Source organism: Physeter macrocephalus, chromosome 12 (assembly GCF_002837175.3).
Source record: "Physeter macrocephalus isolate SW-GA chromosome 12, ASM283717v5, whole genome shotgun sequence".
NCBI lineage: Eukaryota > Metazoa > Chordata > Mammalia > Artiodactyla > Physeteridae > Physeter > Physeter macrocephalus.
The window spans coordinates 21256803-21276210 of record NC_041225.1 but is presented as its reverse complement, the minus strand read 5'-3'; the positions used below and the strand labels follow the sequence as shown (position 1 = coordinate 21276210).

Genomic DNA, 19408 nt, shown 5'->3' with positions numbered 1-19408 from the left:
TCCCTCTGATAAAGACCCACTGTGGATTTAGGTAAGTTGCTAACTGGGTAAAGTTAATTCTAGTAAAATCAGAATCATGAAGAACTCAGACCTATTTGGAATATAGGCTTGATTAACTCTGTGATGTAAAACTCTCTTAACAGCTGAGATGCTGGCAGAGGGCACAGAAAACATGGAATAGAAGGGAAAAGATTAGGTTATAAATAGCAACTCTGTTTAGTTAAAATATGAGCATTAAACTCACAGCTAACATCCTACTGGCAGCAGTTTGTTTTTGACCTATAGAGAAGTGTGATCACAGAGCTTTTTTAAGGATGGTGGGACTGGCTCTCAAAAATATTTCCCCCACTCATGATGAAAGGTGGATCTTCTGACCTCCCAGGGTGAGTGGCTGAATCCACCCTAACGTTCCAGCTTCCATAAGCCTTTGGATTCCATACTCTACAGTATAAAGGCAGCTCTGGCATTTCAACTTCATTTAGTGCAGGCTATCTGCTGGTGCACATTTTAGCCAACCAACCAACCAAACAATTAGAGCACTTTCTAACCCCTCAAACTGCAAAATTAAAATCCAGAATCTCTGCTCAGTGAGTCCATATTAATAAAATCATCCTGACCCAGCTTTATGTTCCCTCCACCATGGTCTGACACCCTTAGTATCCATTCCCACATATATTCCCTGGATTTTTTTTTTTTTTTGAGATATCTTTTGCCTAGTTGAAAAAACTCAATGTTACAGATCCTCCAGTCTTAAAACTTGGGTTCAGCCTAGCCACTCAGCCTTGGTCTCTCCAGAATCATATATTCCCACCGAGATGAAGGAATCCATTTCAATGGCAACATCTCCCAACTTTATTCTCAGCCTGCAAGGGACAACCATTACAGCACCTTCCTGCGGTTCTTGTGTTCTTTTTGTTGATGCATTTCTCAGTCTTTCCTGGGTGGCACAGTTAAGTGAACTTCAGAAGAGTTGCATAGATTCAGCTGCTAGAGTAGTGAGAAGTGATAGCCAATCTCTCACAGGAGCACAGAGGAATGCGTTCACGGTAGAAATGGAGTACAAGCTAGACTTTAAAAAGAGGTAGCATTTAGATGTTTGTTGAAGTAGAGAGGAAAGTCATGAAGAGAAACAAATCTATCAAAGACAGCCCATGTGATCCTTACACATCAGTCAGTAAACTACCCAATCCAGTTAAAGGGCAAGGGTTAGAATAGATTCCAAGAAGGATTACAATAAGATGCCTATCCTATATTGCTCATCATCCTATAAACTCATTTGGAAACCTAATATCTACTGTATCATTTAAGGGACATCTGAAACATAAGAAAGTGAACAAATTATTAAAAGAACCAGAATATGTGCCGTTATGAATGTTCACTAGAATTATTGTGGTGATCATTTCACAATATATACATATATTAAATCATTATGTTGTACACTTGTAAATAATATAATGTTATATATATTAGAAAAAACAGAACAAAAAATGAGAATATATAGAAGCACTATAGATGTTATTAGAAAGCATTCATTGCATGAACTCTATGTTAACAGTCGATTTTTACTGTGGTTATTTTAGGTTCTTAATCCATAATATGGATATGAGTTTCACATCAGCTTTATTGTTTCTGGGCATCTTTTTATTCTCTGCTTTTTATTGTTACTTTTTTATTCAAGTTACTGTCTTTTGTACTCCTAAGGGTGAAACAGAGTTTTTCAAGGATTGAATGGGGTACAATTGTTCTAACTTCCTCTTTTTTTCTTTCCTTTTTTTTTGGAATTGTCTTTCACTTGACTATCAATATTCCCTCTTCAGTACTGACTGATGGCAGCTTTCAAGAGAAAAAAATCAATCACCTACATGAATGACAGAGATCAGGTATCATTTAGACAAATGCATGCCTTCTGCCACCAGCAACCCTATTTATAGGAAAAGACAACTTTATGAACCATTTGGCACATGTTCAGTGGTAAAATTATTCTTTCTTCTCTTTTACATTTTAAAGTTATACATTTTCTAAGTGACTTTCAAGTGTCATACATTAATGACTAGGTGAAATTAAGTCCTCCACCCCACAAAGCAACACTTACCAGGTTTTTACATAGCTTCACTTCCATTAAAGGTTATATACTTTGGAAGAAATGTAGTGTTGCCTCGGAGATTTCATTGTCCCTCTATCAAGGGTGGTTTTTCTGATTATTCTTTCCGAAAGTATACTTTATGGTTCAATAAATGACTCTTGAACATTTTAAGCATAACCTTGTCGTTATAAAAGCATATCTAATTTTACTTTTGCTTAAAGTATATAGTTTAAGAGGAGTACTCAGATGCCAGAAGTAAATGCCAAGAGATCGTCAGGTTTTCTCTATCACTAGATAAAAAGAAGTAAAACTTTCGTTCTACCAAGAAACAATAGTTCTTTTCAATTCCTAAAGTCAAAATACTAGGCAGTCTTAAATCTCCTCGACCATGGATTCTATCTCAATATTCTAAATGCATAAGCAATTACTGTAGTAAGTAAGCAAGTGAATGAATCCTATTTTTATGGCCAAAGCTTCAAAGATCCAAATTTTTTCAGTACACATATTTAATATTTTACAAAGCAGTTTATCAAATATAATAGTAAGGAATCACAAGAAATGAAATATTTAGAAATATATACTGGAGGAAATAAAGCATTGATATTCATGCAAGTACTGAGAAGTACATCAGCATGAAATAAAATGAAACTAAATACTGAACAGCTCCATATGCCCTGTTATAATTTAGTATTCTTATTTTCAATACAAAGTTCTGGTTTTCATCTGGTCGCTGCTCATTTATGAACTATATTTTAAAAAACTATCAACTCACTATTTAATTCCCACTTCTACGTATCCAACTATGTTCAAACTCCTCAGCCAAGATTTTAATTGATTTTTGTGGTAGCCAGTTGTTAATAGGATAATTTGTCAATACAATAATAAAACAATTGTCTTAATGGCTCTCGTTGCTCAGTTCATCAGATAACAAAGTTGAGTTTTCTTTCATTAATTGAATGCAGGTGTAGGATTTGTTGGATGAAAGATATAAATCCCTGTGGAATGGTGGAAATCTGGGTCAGAGATCACGGAAAAATTAGTTAAGCATGATGGGTCAACAGAGACCCAGACAGGTGTCCCAGCTTTGTTTCTCTGTGTCACTTCCTGTGCTCTCTCTTAAACACTGGTCTGTTGAGCTCTGGCACACAGGTCAACACATGTATGTCTGAGTCTGTAGTAAATTAGAAACCAGGCTAGGATTCCTCATACTCACAAACACATGACCCCAAACACCCAGACGGTATTAACCTCTCAAGATAAAAATATTTCACTGTATGTTTAATGTTTTCAAAGACAGTAGTGAGATATTTTCTTCTCCTTCAAGATGAGTGATAATTTTAAAAGAGATGCAAATAATTTTCCTTTCTTGAAACATAAAGAAAAATAAAACATAAGACGTTCATTTATACCCAAAAGGAACCTAGAATTGTTGAGAAAAGGAATTGATTCTAGTCGAAATACATCTCTATTTTTTAAACTATCCTTAATATTTCAGTCTTGATATTCTGTAGTTTTTTTTTTTTTAACATTTAAAACCAATTTATTACTTCATTTTTTCTGAACAACAATGGTAAAATCTATGACATGGGCCAGTAGGAGTAGTATTGTTGCACAGATAAAGAAATGGACAAATAGGTTTCAGACTACGGTTATGCCGTCAGTGATTTGAGGTTGGATTCCACCTAGAATTTCTCTATTCCATCTAGTGCTTTTGCCACTGGACCACACTGCTACTAATTTAAGTGTAAGGCTTCCCACCCCATAAACAACCACAGTATCATTAACTAACTCCCTGTCCCCCCCCCAATTTCTTTACTTTTTTATTGAAGTATAATTGATGTACAATATTATATGTTACAGGTGTACAATATAGTGATTCACAATTTTTAAAAGTTATACTCCATTTATAGTTGTTATCAAATATTGGCTATATTCCCTGTCTTGTACAATATATCCTTGTAGCTTATATTTTATACATTTTATACATAATAATTTGTACCTCCTAACCTCCTATGACCCCTCCCCCTTTCTCTCTCCCCACTGGTAACCACTAGATACTTATATGTAGTTTGGAAATGGGATACAGATACCCCGATATAATGTTAAAGGCCCTCATATAAAGTCTTAAACATGATCTGCCCTACCTGCAAAATGTTGCATAGACTGCTTCTGGGAGCTACAGCTAAGATATTTTAAAGTTATGAGTCAAAATATCTTTCCTTGGAGGTGATGAAACCTACCATACTGTAGCAGGAGGAGCCGGGGGCACAGCTGGAATGTGTTACATTAAAGAACAATGGTGGGATCCATCCTGGTTGGACCAAAGCATGAACTTACACAAGGGCATCCTTGGCTCCAGCCCTTACAGATTCAATACGGCCTATCCCAGGTCTCTTGGATAAAGTTATATAAACTTCATTCTTAAAGTTGCTCTCATTTCTTTAGTTTTCAAACATGAATAGGGCCAGAGCCACACCATGACTGCCTTTTTACTTATGAATGTCCCCCTCCTGGTTGAGACGACTGTTTAACAGTACAGGCTGGAGATCACACCCAGCCCTACACTAACTCAGCAACTCGAAAGCCGAGCAAAAAGAATCCCAAACCAGTCTCTCCTCACTCCCCACAAATCTGCTTTGGCTCAGCTGGGAGTCTGGTGGACAGAGTCTTGTGATTACTCCATGGGAAACAGAAGACAAGGCTGCATTTAAATGCTATGGACTGATCCCATAAGCTTCATTATTTATTTTAATAAAACATGGTTGTGTTTGTTTAAAAAAATATTCTGCAGTTAATCTATAGCTATGCCACTTACAGTTCTTTTTTATTCTGTCATTTTATTATACTTTTAAAAGTTGCCACTTATGATTCTTGCCCATAACCTATTACTATTCTCAGTGATAAACATAGTAGAGGTATTCTGAAGTATCTACAAAATAGAATGCAGATTGAATGTAAAACATGGTCTTAGACACTTAGAAGAACTCTACTGTAAAGGCTCTTTCTGATCATATAAGCTCAGTAAATGGGTACACACAGAAACCATAGCTTAATTGTGGCCTTGTTTATGCCATGACTCCCTAACACACATGCGCACACACACACACACGCACACACATACACACACACACACCATATATTGTTTCTTCTCACTAAAAGACTTTTTCATAAGTTTAAGAGCTCTTAACTCCAAAAGTAAGCCTAACTCAGGAAAATAAAAGCTAAGACAAACGGATTTAAGGTGAAAAAAATCAAAATGCTATTCTATACAAAAGAAGCTAGTCAGCCCTGGAAAGAAAAGCTGAAAGAGCTATGTAAATTTTATTGAAATATTTAAACTAAACATATTTCATACATGTTGCAATAATTATTTGTGCTACAGGTTAAGAAATGTTTGTATGTCATGTAAGTCCTAATTTGATAGTATCCTATTGGGTAAGTGTGCATTTTTTCTGTTTGTTATCGTTCATAGATTCTAAGATGCAAAATTTTTCTCATTTTAACATCTCTGAAATTGGGATGTATCTTAACATCACTGTTTTATCAGTTATGCCAGTGATGTTTTTGTGTCTTACTGATTCATATAACAATGGTGCATAATATATAATGATGGCATCTTAGATTTGAAGAAATACAGATGCAAGCTATCCCTCATTTCTACAATAACGATATTTCACTGGTATAACACTCTTCAGTAGGTCCACTCATAATCATGTCTGATAGTGTGGCTGAAAAAAAATGGCAATTTCCCACCCTAGATGGAGGAGGGGAGGTAAATAGAATTGACCAGGAGCTGGTGCCACAATCAGAGCAGTTTAGTTTTGTTTCTGCATGTGTGTTTGTGGCATCACCAGGTCCCCAAATTATTAATAAAACAAAGTCCTTCACCCCAAAATGGTACCTACTTGACCAAAAGGGTTTTCATTTTTTCAAATGGTGTGCTTTCTTAACAGGGCTGAGTAAGGGAACTAGCAAATCGACATCTCTCATATCTTTAATGGTTGGACGACTCAGGTTCTCCAAGTTCAAGGTGTTAGAATCCCTTGGCCACCCAGGAGACTATATTCAGGCAGATGCAAGAGGCTTCGCTACCTAGGCTGAGGTCTGGGGAACTCGATTGTGAGGATCCAAGAGGGAGCCAAGATTGGGGGCCTCCTTCTGCTGAGGATGTGAAGTTTTCATGAGGAGGATGGATGAGTCAGTCTGAACAGTTTGAAGAGAAAAACACAGACAGTCTAGGCAGGAATCTGAGAAAAGAGAACTCACTTAGCAGCAAAGGGAGCAAAGAGAGTATCCGAAGGAAAACCCTCCTTGAGCAGGTCCTCCTTCTTGGAAAGCAAAAAAAGTGAAGTCCAATGCCTATGATTGCCCTAAAATTCACTTCCTGTGCTATCGTAGTCTTGCCGGAGGCTGAGGGAACAGGGCAGTCAGAGAAAAGGAGAGAGGATGATCCTTCTTCCTGATCTCTTCAGACTAGAGCAAGCCAAGACCCTTTCAGTAGGACCACGAAGAAAATGATCTGCGAAGATCCTCAGCTATGTCAGAGAAACAGTGAGATTAACCCTCTGAGTGCCCCCAGAGCGGCAGGTCAGTCCCGGCAAGGGGAAGAGGTGGAAGCAGGTACCATCCTGTACTCGATGTGATAGACAATTACATTTTTCATGTCACAGATGTGCAGATCAAGTAACTGAAAGGTTAAGCAACTTGCCCAAAGTCTAGCATTTACTTAGCTTGAAAGTGCTAGAACAGAGACTAAAGGTCTTTTACTCCAAAGTTATCACTTTTCATAATGCAATGCCCTCTACACATTGCCAACTCAGTCTCATTACTAGAAACCTTTGTGCATATGTGGGACACTTTGTTGTGCAGACTCTACATGCATAACACTATCCCTTCAGATAATTTACAATAAAAGCTCGAACGACATAGAAAAGGTCTCCAACTGTCTCTCTGATTAATTCTTTCCTTCCAGTAATATGGTCAATTGAAAACCAACTCTTAAATGTCAAGGTCATAATGTTAGGGCCCAGAATTTTAAACATTTTCAAATGGCTTTGATGCCACTTAACTGTATTTGTTTCTACTAAGTGAATTTTGATATACATACATTATATATTTTCCAAATAGTGGATATTAAACTTAACTGCTCCAATTTTAAACATTTATTTAAAATCATGTCAAGATCAGTTTTATTTTTACATCCTCAAAGATTCAATGTACAAATTAAAAATGGACCAGTGCCATTCAATATTCAAATTTTTATCAGGAGTTGCAGTTGTTTTTATGTTTTTTATTATATTTATACTTATTATATTTATAAAATATATTTATATATTTTACAAAGAAGATCTGATGCATATATACAATGGAATATTACTCAACCACAAAAAAGAATGAAGTAATGCCATTTGCAGCAACTTGGATGGACCTAGAGATTATCATACTAAGTGAAATACATCAGACAGAGAAAGACAAATACCATATGATATCACTTATATGTGGAATCTAAAATATGACAAAAAAGAACTTATCTACAAAACAGAAACAGACGCACAGACATAGAGAACAGACTTGTGGTTGCCAACGGGGAGGGGGTTGGGGGAGGGATGGACTGGAAGTTTGGGGTTAGCAGGAAAAAAAAAAAGTGCAGTTATTTATCTTGAAGCACGCATGCTATTAAGAAAGGCACAAGACCAGTGATGGTTGGAGACTGTTGTGTGAAGTGGTGGCTGAATGAGAACCTCTGGGCACGTCTGTCTGATCAGCTGTCTGGATAACCAAAACCAACACTCTTATTCTGTCTACATTACCTAGATGATTTTAATTAGATCTGGATAATTTAGAAGAAGAATTGGGAAAAAGAGACTGGCCTAAAATACTGATATTGGCCAACAATATTATAAACATTCACCAGGTAACTACAAAATATTACCTCCTTAAATCACTCAAGAAACACCTAGCTTGACTTTGCAGGGAGACTTCTCTCTGAGGGATCTGCCCAGCTTATACTCACCCCGTTTCTCTTCCTTCCTTATCAGACTACTTTTCCAACACTACTCGGGGTGTAAGAGTACTTTGGAGGGTATTTTGTTTCTTTGTTTTCGTTGTAATAGAAGCCAGTTCAAGATAGAGACCTGGTTATGGTCTCTGATGGTTTGAATCTCAATTCCTGGCACTTACAAAGACAATTTCACCCTTTTTGATGACAATAACATTGTGCAAATAAAGCTTTTTCTTTTTTTCATTAAATTTCTGTCATCAAAATTTGTTCAGCAAAATATTTCCAACTTTCTCATTTCCAATGCCAAGCAACATCCTTGGTTGAGGTCCCCACAGACTACACAGAAAAAGTTGTAACCAAAAGACTCATCTTTTAGTACAAAAGAAAGATCTGACCTTACCTAAGGCATACAGTAAAATTTAAGCTATTTTTTTATCTGCTATTACTTTACTATTAATTCTTTTTGAAACCTAATTTTAGAATAAAGCAAATATCCATGCACAGACATCTTAAAAAGAAAGAAAGAAAGAAATCTTTAAACAGAACAATTTCCAGTTTAAAATAAAGAAATGAAATTACTCACGAAATTTTAACATACCAGCTGGCCCCAATACAATTACACAAATGGAATACATTTTAAAATTATATATCACAATTTGAAGCGATTTTACATTTTTATACTTTTAGAGTTGGCAAATGAATAAATGCCATAGTTCTTCTACTGTTTAAAATTAAATAAATGCCTCATTTTGCAGGTAAGCTCTACAACCTGATGCCAAACTGTGACTGCCAAGTGCATCTCAGGCAGTGCCAGGGTGCCATTTACCTTTATTGAATTATGAAATGACTAAGGAAGGTGTCTTCCCAATTCTCCCCAGGTATTCCCTTAGGGTTCTCACTGCCCATGTCCAGCTTTCACTGCTGTGGCCGGGGTTCAACCCCTGGTCCGGGAACTAAATCCCAAAGCCTTACAGTGTGGCCAAAAAAAAAAAGAATGAATACAAATAGTTGTCTCTTATTTCTCAACAACCAGTTATTTACTCACATTTCAGGTTAAAAGAAAGCCTTGCTTAGGAGGATATGAGCTGGTACACACAGCAGAGTGAAGAGAGTGTCACTCTTGGTAGCTCAGCAAAGCTGAGTCATAAATATAGCAACAATTAAGAAAAGAGGCATTTCACAAATTTCTAGAAAATTCCCAGATGTAGTTAAAAAATTTCTATAGCAAGAAATGAAAAATAGGATTCAATTACATCAAAATCATTATTCAACCATATTGGTCGAATCTCTATTTTAGACGTGTTTTATTTTGTGTTCTAGTCACAGATCATTTAAACCGCAACTAAGTTTGAAAGAGTCCTCTGCTCGCCTTGTTTAAAGTATTTTTTCCTTGGACTATATACTATGGGAAGCAATCTAAGAATATCCTTTGTTCTTCATGTAATGGAGCCAGAGTTAAAGCCATCAAACCAGGTTTGTTGGTCTGAGATCATTTGGGAAGGACATTCAGACACACTTAAACACTTATCTTGGGTAGTTAACATTATAAATTATTATTAAAGGACTTCCCTGATGGCACAGTGGTTAAGAATCCACCTGCCAATGCAGGCGACATGGGTTCGAGCCCTGGTCCGGGAAGATCCCACGTGCCGCAGAGTAAGCCTGTGCGCCACAACTGCTGAACCTGCACTCTAGAGCCCGCGAGCCACAACTACTGAAGCCCGTGTGCCTAGAGTCCGTGCTTCACAGCAAGAGAAGCCACCGCAATGAGAAGCCCACGCACTGCAATGAAGAGTAGCCCCCGCTCGCCGCAACTAGAGAAAGCCCACGCACAGCAACAAAGACCCAATGCAGCCAAAAACAAATAAATGAATTAAGTGATTGATTTTTTTTAAAGTATTATTACACACACTGCAAGTATTCCATTTCATTAACGAATGTGCAGATACAGAGATAAACATTAAAGGTAATATAACATGTAAGTAGGGGGGAATTTGGTTTCTGGAATGCCAGCCTTGCCACTTATTTTTATGTTAGCTCAGAAAGCTTCTTAACCTATTCTGGGCTTGTACTTCTTACCTGTAAAATGGGGGCATGAATAGTATCAAACTCAGAGAGTGTAGGGTAATTGATTAATTATTAGGATTAAGTGAAGCACCTGAATTCCATAGGACAATGCTGGGAGCTGAGTGCCATCACTATTTCTACTAAAAAAAACTAGCAAGTAAAGTTCCACAATCATCTAATAATGTTCAAGGGGTTATATCTGGGGAGAAATAGCTCTTGGCAAACTTTCCAGGTCAGTGCATCTAACATAAATTTTAATTAAAATGTATTTTTAACGTAAATGTAATGATTATATTTGCATTGCCTCCTCTTCTGTGGTTATAGAAAAGCACTAGAGATCTGTAATTTGTAACAACCAAAAAGATGAATATATTTTAGTAATAACAATTTAATGAAAATCATGGCCCTCAAAGTTTTCAACTGAGACTTTTTCGTTGTTAGTAACTCTCTGATAATGCGTTCCTATAGATTATAGCTTGCCTTTACATTATGTGTTTCCTAAACCAAATGTGGGTGTGCTGGGTTGATCTTCAAAACCTTCATGGGGGGAAAATGCTTTCCAGAGTTTTTAGCTGCTTTGGTGGTAAACATGTAAGGTCAGGTTTTGAGGAAAAATGCTTTGGGGCTGTTTATGTAAATACATTCAAGTGTGAATGGCTGGACTTTTATTAAAGCTGTAGCTGATAATACTGAAAAACAAATCTTGTGGATAACATGTGGAGATCCATATATATATGTAGAATTGTGTGTCTTCTCTTAAGGCTACACAGGGCATACGTTGTTTTCAAGCAAGCCTCGGACGCCTACTGCTCCAGCTGTCGTGTGTAATTAAACATTTGGCCTCCACAATTGCTCTACAGTGTACATATGCCAGCATTTCAAGCCTGGAATATGCATTTCAAAGAAGAATAATTCCCTGGAAATCCTAAATTGACAGGAGCAAAGACAGCCTGAAGGAAAGTAGTCAGTGAAAACTGTAAGGTCGGGATCTGATGATTAGAAAAGAAACTTCAAGAAGAACTTCAACCCTTAACTAAACCAATGGGAAAAGGAACGCCAGTTGGCAGGCAGATTTCTGCACAGGGATTCTGACTGGGGATCTCTTGGGGTAACTTACTATTATCAGTGTGCTTCACCTTGCTAGACGCTGCCTTACCATCACTATCATTTAAACAGATTTTTTTTTAAGCGCATTTGGCAACACTTATTTCTTCATGAATCTTTAAAATATTAAATGTGACGATTCATGGTGAGTCTGTAGTTGATTTCTCAAAAAGCATGCTTCTCCTCTTTTTCTTCTTCCTTAGCCCCTTCACTACAGATAATTCTACTTACACGTAGATGGTAGTATCTGAGGAAAAAAACCAAAAAATATATATGTGTGTGCATGTATATACTGCTGAGTTGACACTTTCAGTGCTAAAATTATTTGTAGCAATTTGTTCCACTTCCATTTCCAATTATATGAGAAGAAAACTAGGAAGTGAACTTGTCACTAAAATGCAACGTTTGTTTTTAATGTTAAGTATTTGAATCAATTAATATATTGGCAAAATGGTCATTCAGTTTCAGGCTGATCTCTTGTGTATGTAGTCAATCTTACGTTTACTACTTTCAGGAAGTGCGTTAAATAAGATTTTTTTCAGGTAGCTGAAACAGGAAACTTCAAAATAACTGTGAAGAAGTAAAAGAACTCTCAATTTTCTTGTCCAGCCTCACCTGTGTGAGTGAACGCTCGTAGTGCCCGAGTCACTGTGAAATATTCAAGGAACAACCCAATCCTCCTCTACTTGGGGATTTGCTGGAAAGTCTATGAAAAACGTTCAGAAAAACCCAGTTGTATGATTTGCCATGCTCTTGACGAAGTCCATCTAAAAAACTTTTGTCCAGAATTAAATGTTTTATTGCACCATTTGTTGCCATAAATCCACTGGCACAGAAAAAGAATGTCTTAGTATGTTTTAAATACTTAAACAATCCAAATTTTTATCATTAAACAAACCTAGAACTAATAAAGCTTCCAAACCCCAACCCCCTGCCCCATCCCAGGCCAAGAGAACTTATCATCATTCAAGCTATTACTCAATGTTTGAGGAAAATGACAGATGAAACTGACCAATGTTTTTCAAAATTAAAAGAGAAGTTTTTGACAGTGAGCTAATCTGTACATGAAATAGTGATAAATCTCCAAAGTTTCCATTTTTGTAAAGGGAGAGCAAACTAAAACTAATCTGATTTTCCTCATCTTTAAGGATTTATCTAAACTTTAATCTTATCTATATTATTATAATAAGCAAGATAAATTTAATATTAATGTTGTCTCCCCAGCAAAGGCAACAGAATACATTTCAGTAAACGAAAATCCGAAATTTGAATCCCCCTAACACATAGGTGTATACACAAATGAGTTAAAAAAATTTTTTTTCAGATAAACTGGTAACATTCTTAAGTCACTGATCAAATTATATGTATCTGATAAAACAAATCTAAAGGTTTAGTACCTAGGTTATCTCAAGTTGCAAGATTTAGTCTGTCCCTGTGAGCTTTTTGAATAAACAGCCTACTTCATTAAAGATGAAATAAAGCACTCTCTTGACAGTTTTGAATATTCACCCTGAAGATCCATGACAAGCTGCTCTTTGTAATTAGCTGAAGTATCTATTAAAACCCCACCCACTCTGTACTGCAACTGATGTGAAGATAAAAGATTATTCAGGGACACAGAGTACAGATATTTTATGGATGTTCTCTTCATCTTGTAGATTTCACAGTGGGTACGTTTAGGTTTTAAATTGGTCCTTAACATAGCCAGCAGAGCAGGGGAAGATTACAGAAGGATGCTTCTTATTACAAAGAAGAAGAAGCCACTTTGAAGAATAGAAGAGTCTAATGTTGACTTTGGAAGGACTGGATTGACATTTGAACAACACTTTCAGACATGAGATTGAAAAAGGGAGAACAACACTTATGAAAATATTTTCCTATGAACTTCTGCCAGCGAGACATCATCATTCATAGGGATATGGACTAAGAAAGGCCATATGATTCAGAAGAAATCTAGATTTTTTTTTTTTTTGGTAGGGATATGCTTACGTGTCTGCTTATGAGTCTAACAGACTGAAGTCCAGTTAATATTAAATACCAGCAGGGTAAAGATATTTTTATCTTAACTCCACAGAATCTTACTGAAATCAGGTGATATAGCAGAGGGGTCCAGAGCTGAAGTCACAGTGCAGTAATTTAAATATAAGCTCTGTGAATACTGGCTGTGTAATATTTCTAAGGTAAACGGAGAAAAAAGAGTAACACCTTCACGGGGATCTCATGAGGCTTAAAGAAGGGAGTCATATCGGACTCGGTGCTGGACCCAGTTTAGGGACATACACCCGCCCTGCCTCACCCTGGAGAAGCCTGGGAATCGATGCCCCATTGGGCACATGCTGACCCATCCAAGACGGGAGATGGAAAAGCACAAACAGATTAAATTATTCTCCATTTCTCCCCCTGACAGACATTTCTGAGACACAGTGGTTCCATTAGCTTGTTCAGAAAACATCCCACCCAGACAGAGGAGCCAGCGGGGTTTTCTTATAAGCTGCAGCCTCTTTGTGTTTCTTTTCCTTGCTTCTTGGTCTCACATCCTTTTCTCCTTTATTCACATTGCTCTGAGTTTGTACTCCTAATAAAGCCAAAGCATGAAGCTTTTATTTTCCAAGCAACTTCGACCAAGGCAGATTCATAACATGATAATTAGCACACAGAGTATCTTTAATTAATATTAGCTATTTTAACACTATTTCTAAGGTGATATCATCTTAATAACAAAAATGAACATCAATAATTTCAAATACAACATGAGAAGAATATGTGCTGAATCCAGTGAGAATGGGGTCAAAACAAGGAAAGATGGACATACACACCTCTGACTCTGTCCAGGAAATAGATTACTCCCAAAATAACTGTCTTAGTCCTGACAGACCCAGGCAGATAACTCTTGTTTAGAGGAAATCAATTTAGGTGAGAAAACCATGAGAAAAGTGGAGTCTGTCTCTATACTGAACAAATTCTACCCTCCCAGAAGGCCAGCAAAAGAGGAACTAATGATCACAAGCTATGAAACAAGAGATCACAACACAGTAACATATTGAAATGTTAAAGACGGAAGGATGGTGGGGACTTTGGTGTCCAAGAGAACTATGTCTGTGTATGTGTGTGTCTGCTTAAGAGTACATGTCTATGTCTATATCAATCTATGTCTATCTGTATATAGAGAGAGAGGATATGGAAGGAAATTAAAACAAAAGCCATGATAAGAAGTTACACTAGAAGAAAAACTGCTCCAGAAAACAAGGGAAGATTTTGGATAACTAATACTGTACAGTTTGGAAGTATTTAATGAGGACAGGTTTGTTTCTTTTTTTTCTGACAAGCAAGCTCAAAGAAAAGACTGAAAATATTGAGTGATGCTTGTATTAGGAAAAGAGATAAAAAATAAAACAGTAGCATAACATATTAAAATGTGTGGAATGCAACAAAAGCGGGGCATGAAGGGACATGTATGGGATTAAATGCTTAAGCTTAAAAAAGGAGAAACATCTCAAACCAACATGTTTAGGATTCACCTTAAGAAACTAAGACAATGAGAAAAATTAACTCCAAAGCAAGAAGTAAGAAAACAATAAAGAACAGAAATTAATAACATTAATGAATAAAGCAAGAGAGGAAAATCAATGAATTGTAAAGCTGATTTTTGGAAAAGAACATTAAGTCTTTAATCAGAATAATGAAGAGAAAGGGATGGAGAGACAGACAGACAGAAAGACAGAGAGAAAAAGAGGAGAGAGAGAGGAGATACAATTACTAGTATCAGGAGTCTCTGAGTCTCTGTAAAAAATCCCTTTAGAAGCTTCCCATGGCTCTTAAAGTCTGGACTCATTTCTTTCTGACGTTTTCTGTCACTACACCCAATGAATGCCTTTATTTCCTTCATTACACTTATCCCAATGTGTAAACACATGCAGAGGTTTTCTGTTTTCCCATACTCTTCCCGGAGGAGATTGTAAGATAGGGTATCAGGGGCTGGGTCTGTTCATTCACTAAGAATTTCACTGCCCAGCATAGGGTCCCCCATTGTGAGTATGGATCAACTTCATTTCTTAAAATCTGGGAGACAGCTGCTCTGACCAAAAGGGATATTTGATTGGCATAAGAGGAGAATCAGATCATGCTCAGGGGCTGGAGGGAGGAGAAGGCTGCATACGGGCACTCTCTGAACAGAGAAACAAAGAAATGGAGTAACTGTAAGCATATAAAAGGCAAACTATGATAGAAGGTGAGAAATACTAAATGTTTCATTTTGAATATTTTCCTAATGCAAGAAGGAATTTTTTTCCTTTTGATTAGAAAGAAAAGAGGAGGAAGAATATGTTTTTCTAATACATTTCATAGAAATATATTCTTACGCTCAAGAAATGAATGGTTTTTACTTTCAACGAAAGAGAATCATCCAGACGAACTCTGGGAAGATCCAAAGTTAAACAACGATGCTGTAGGAGATCATATGCCACCAAGGATAAATTTGGGTGCTGAGTGAGAAGATGACCACAGAGATCATGCAGAATGTTTGGTTTCTAAGGGAGGAGTCGAAATTAAAACAATACTTTAAAAGTTTCTCCGAGAACAACGTACCTGTGAAGCTCAGTTTGAGAGCATCTGGTTCAGGTGAATTCTTTTTCTGAAGCACGAGGATTCGTTCCATCAGGACTTTGAAACTGTTTTCCTGGCAGGTTGAGTTGCTTTCAGGATTCTGCAAAGAACAAAGTATCTTCTATCAAATAATGGAGATTTGAACTGCCTGCAGAAGATATTCATCACCTTTATATGGTTTATATAGTAGAGTTTTACAAAATGAATCTTGGGGCTGAAAATGTTTGAAAAATCTCAGTCCTAGATGATTTCTCTGGGCCAGTTGAACAAGGGCAATGCCCCTTCCCCCGCCTCACCCCCCGCTCCCTTCCCACCAAGATGGAATAAGTGGGTCTTAAGCCAGTTGTGTGATTAAGTAAGACCAGAAACCATGTGCTTGAGTTACACGGATTATTTACCTCAGGAATTTTAATATGCTAGTTTAAATGGTGGAAATTCAGGAAGGGGACATAATATATGGTTGCTGTTTTTATTCATTCAGATGAGAGTTGTATGTGTGTTTCTTTGTTTTGTTTTGTTTGTGTTTTGTAGGACACCAATCAACATTAGTGAGGCAGAGTTCCTTGTTATGATACAATTTGGAAAGCATTGCTCTATTATTGCTCTAAACAATAATAATTATGGTATCTCATATCTATTGAATGCATTGCATTTTTTTAGGACACTGAGTGCCTAGCACATAGTTTTCACAATATCACAGGGAAAAGAAGGTATCATGACCCAGTTTTTATAGAAGAGGCCTGAAGATGTAATGTGCCTAGGGTTATACAACCAGTAAATCACCAGCATTTGAATGCAGGCTGTTTGACTTTCTGTTGTTCTAAATTCAGTATATCATTTATTTCAATTTCTGCAAAACCAGCCTTTGATTTGCCACTTTTCTGACCTCCTGGCCTGCCTTTTGGTTTTCAGTATTTCATTTACTAGATAAGTATTAATATTTCCCATCAGAACAAGTCCACGACTTTGCCTTTGTAGGGCAAATGAACTAGATACACTTAGGACATTTCCAGTCCTGAATTTTTTTTAATATATATTTTATTTTTGGCTGCATTGGGTCTTTGTTGCTGTGCATGGGCTTCTTATTATGGTGGCTTCTCTTGTTGCAGAGCACGGGCTCTAGGCGTGTGGGCTTCAGTAGTTGTGGTTCGTGGGCTCTAGAGTGCAGGCTCCGTAGCTGTGGCGCACGGCCTTAGTTGCTCCGTGGCATGCGGGATCTTCCTGGACCAGGGCTCGAACCCGTGTCCCCTGCACTGACAGGTGGATTCTTAACCACTGCGCCACCAGAGAAGCCCTAATTCTGATATTTTAACTTCTCCAATTTTCAAAATACACATGTATTTTGGTTCCCTAAGTTATTTTTCCTTTACTTTTCATTTCAAAATTATTTGTCCAAGCCAGTTTTTTTGTCTTTTTTTTTTTAAACTTTGTCTTTTGAGTCTCTCACATTTTGCTTTGTTTTCAACAGAAATTGGCTATTTCTATGTTTTATTCTGTGTCCCAAACTTTCTGAGGTAGAGTAGATGGAGAAAAAAGTAATGGAGGACAGTAGGACAGGTTAATTAGTAAAACAATGACCAGTCTCGGGTGGGAGGAGGCTGCTTTGAAGGAGAAAAAGCCAAAGTCATAATATTTGTAAAATATATATATATTTATTTATTTATATATAAAGATATATGTTTATATATATATAAATATATATATAGATGGCATGGTTATTTTTAAATCTTTATTTTTAGATAATTATAGATTAACAGGAAGTTGCAAAGATAGGTCGGGGAGATTCCCTGTAACATTCACATGGCTCCCCTCAATGGTTACAACTTAAATAATTATAGTACAATATCAAAACTAGGGAATTTATATTGGTGCAATGTGTGTTATAGTTCTGTTATTTCAGAATGTGTGGATTCATGTAACCACCACTGCAACAGAGATACAGAACCGTCTATCATACTTGGTGTGATTTTTAAAAATTTTTAATTTATTTTTATGAAGGTGATATTGGTTTATAACATTGTATAAGTTTCATGTGTACAATATATTTTGACTTCTGTATACGCTACGGGGTGCTCACTGCCAAAAGTTTAGTTTCCATCTATCACTGTACAGTTGACCCCCTTTATCCATTTTGCCCTCCCCCTACTCATTCCTCTCTGGTAACCACTGCTCTGTTCTCTGTATCTATGTGTTTGCTTTGGTTTGGTTTGGTCTGTTATTTATTTTTTTTTACTTTCCCACACATAAATGCAATCATATGGTATTTGCCTTTCTCTGACTTATTTCACTTAATGTAATACCCTCAAGGTCCACCCATGCTGTTGCAAATGGTACGACTTCATCTTTTTTATGGTGGAGTAGTATTCCATGTATTCATGCATATACACCACATCTTCATTATCCATTCATTTGTCAGTGGGCACTTAGACTGTTTCCATACCTTGGCTATTATAAATAATGCTGCAATGTACATAGAAGTGCACGTATCTTTTCAAATTAGTGTTTTTGTATTCTTTGGATAAATACCCAGAAGTGGCATAGTTGGATCACATGGTAGTTATACCCTTACTTTTTTAAGGAATCTCTATACTATTTTTCACAGTGGCTCCATTGTACAACTAACCATGCTATGAACCCCAGCTGGCATTTTTGGAGCTAGGATTCAAGCATTCAAGCATTCAAGCATTTCAAGAAAATGCAGCACACCGAGCAGTGGCTTTTAAAGATCAGTAAGATGAAAGAGAAAGCCAGTTAAGAAACTGTGGAGCAAAACTCCAGTCTGGCATCAGAGAATTAGAATCCACAGAGACCTCAGACAGACAAAACATGTCAACACTAAAGTTCCCTCAACTCCATACAGAGGAATATAAAGAAAGGAGGAGGGTAGACGCTCTAAACTCGGAAAGGGCATGTGGTTGGGCCCTTCTCCCTTAACACCCAGGCTTGTGACGTCTGATGTTTTGGGTGCACAGGTGCGTGTCTCTAGCTTATCTCTAGGTAAGGCTGCACTACAGCTCTTGCCGTGGTTCTCTAAGCGTAGACTGTGATACCAACACCTGGGCAGCGGTCTGATGAGCAACAAACCCAGACCCCCACTAACTTTCGCTGCAGACCCAAGCTTGTCCTTGCACCTATTACTTGAGTCCTTGCTCTAAGTCGGGTGGAATACATTGCTATTTTTAGTCCTCCAGTACACTTAAACTTACTGTAACACCTTTTTTGCTGTAGCACAGTACAACGATCAGTCCAGTCGTGTATTTTGTCTCACAGAGATTATAATAATACATATTTTAACTTTGAAATGTTGCTGTGATTTCAAAATCATTGCTTTGCTGCCTTCATTTGAGCTTCTAGCGCTATTAGCTCTGGTATGTCGAAGACTGACAGCATTCCTTATAAAATAATTATCGGGCTTCCCTGGTGGCGCGGTGGTTGGGAGTCCGCCTGCCGATGCGGGGGACGCGGGTTCGCGCCCCGGGCCGGGAAGATCCCACGTGCCGCGGAGCGGCTGGGCCCGTGAGCCGTGGCCGCTGAGCCTGCGCGTCCGGAGC

The 19408-nt window shown here is 37.4% G+C and overlaps 1 long non-coding RNA gene across 2 annotated transcripts in view; it reads right to left on the bottom strand.

The window, feature by feature from the left end:
- LOC114487408 (uncharacterized) overlaps positions 1 to 19408 on the bottom strand; it is a 129161-nt gene that overhangs the window by 66771 nt on the left and 42982 nt on the right. Inside the window, exons 2-3 of one of the 2 annotated variants that reach the window (XR_003682476.1) lie at positions 15840 to 15957; positions 901 to 1069 (exon numbers count right to left, since the gene is read on the bottom strand). This is a non-coding gene — a long non-coding RNA (uncharacterized lncRNA). Of the gene's footprint in view, positions 1 to 900; positions 1070 to 15839; positions 15958 to 19408 lie in introns of those variants that run through there. The other variant, XR_008618850.1, reaches the window with a different exon arrangement.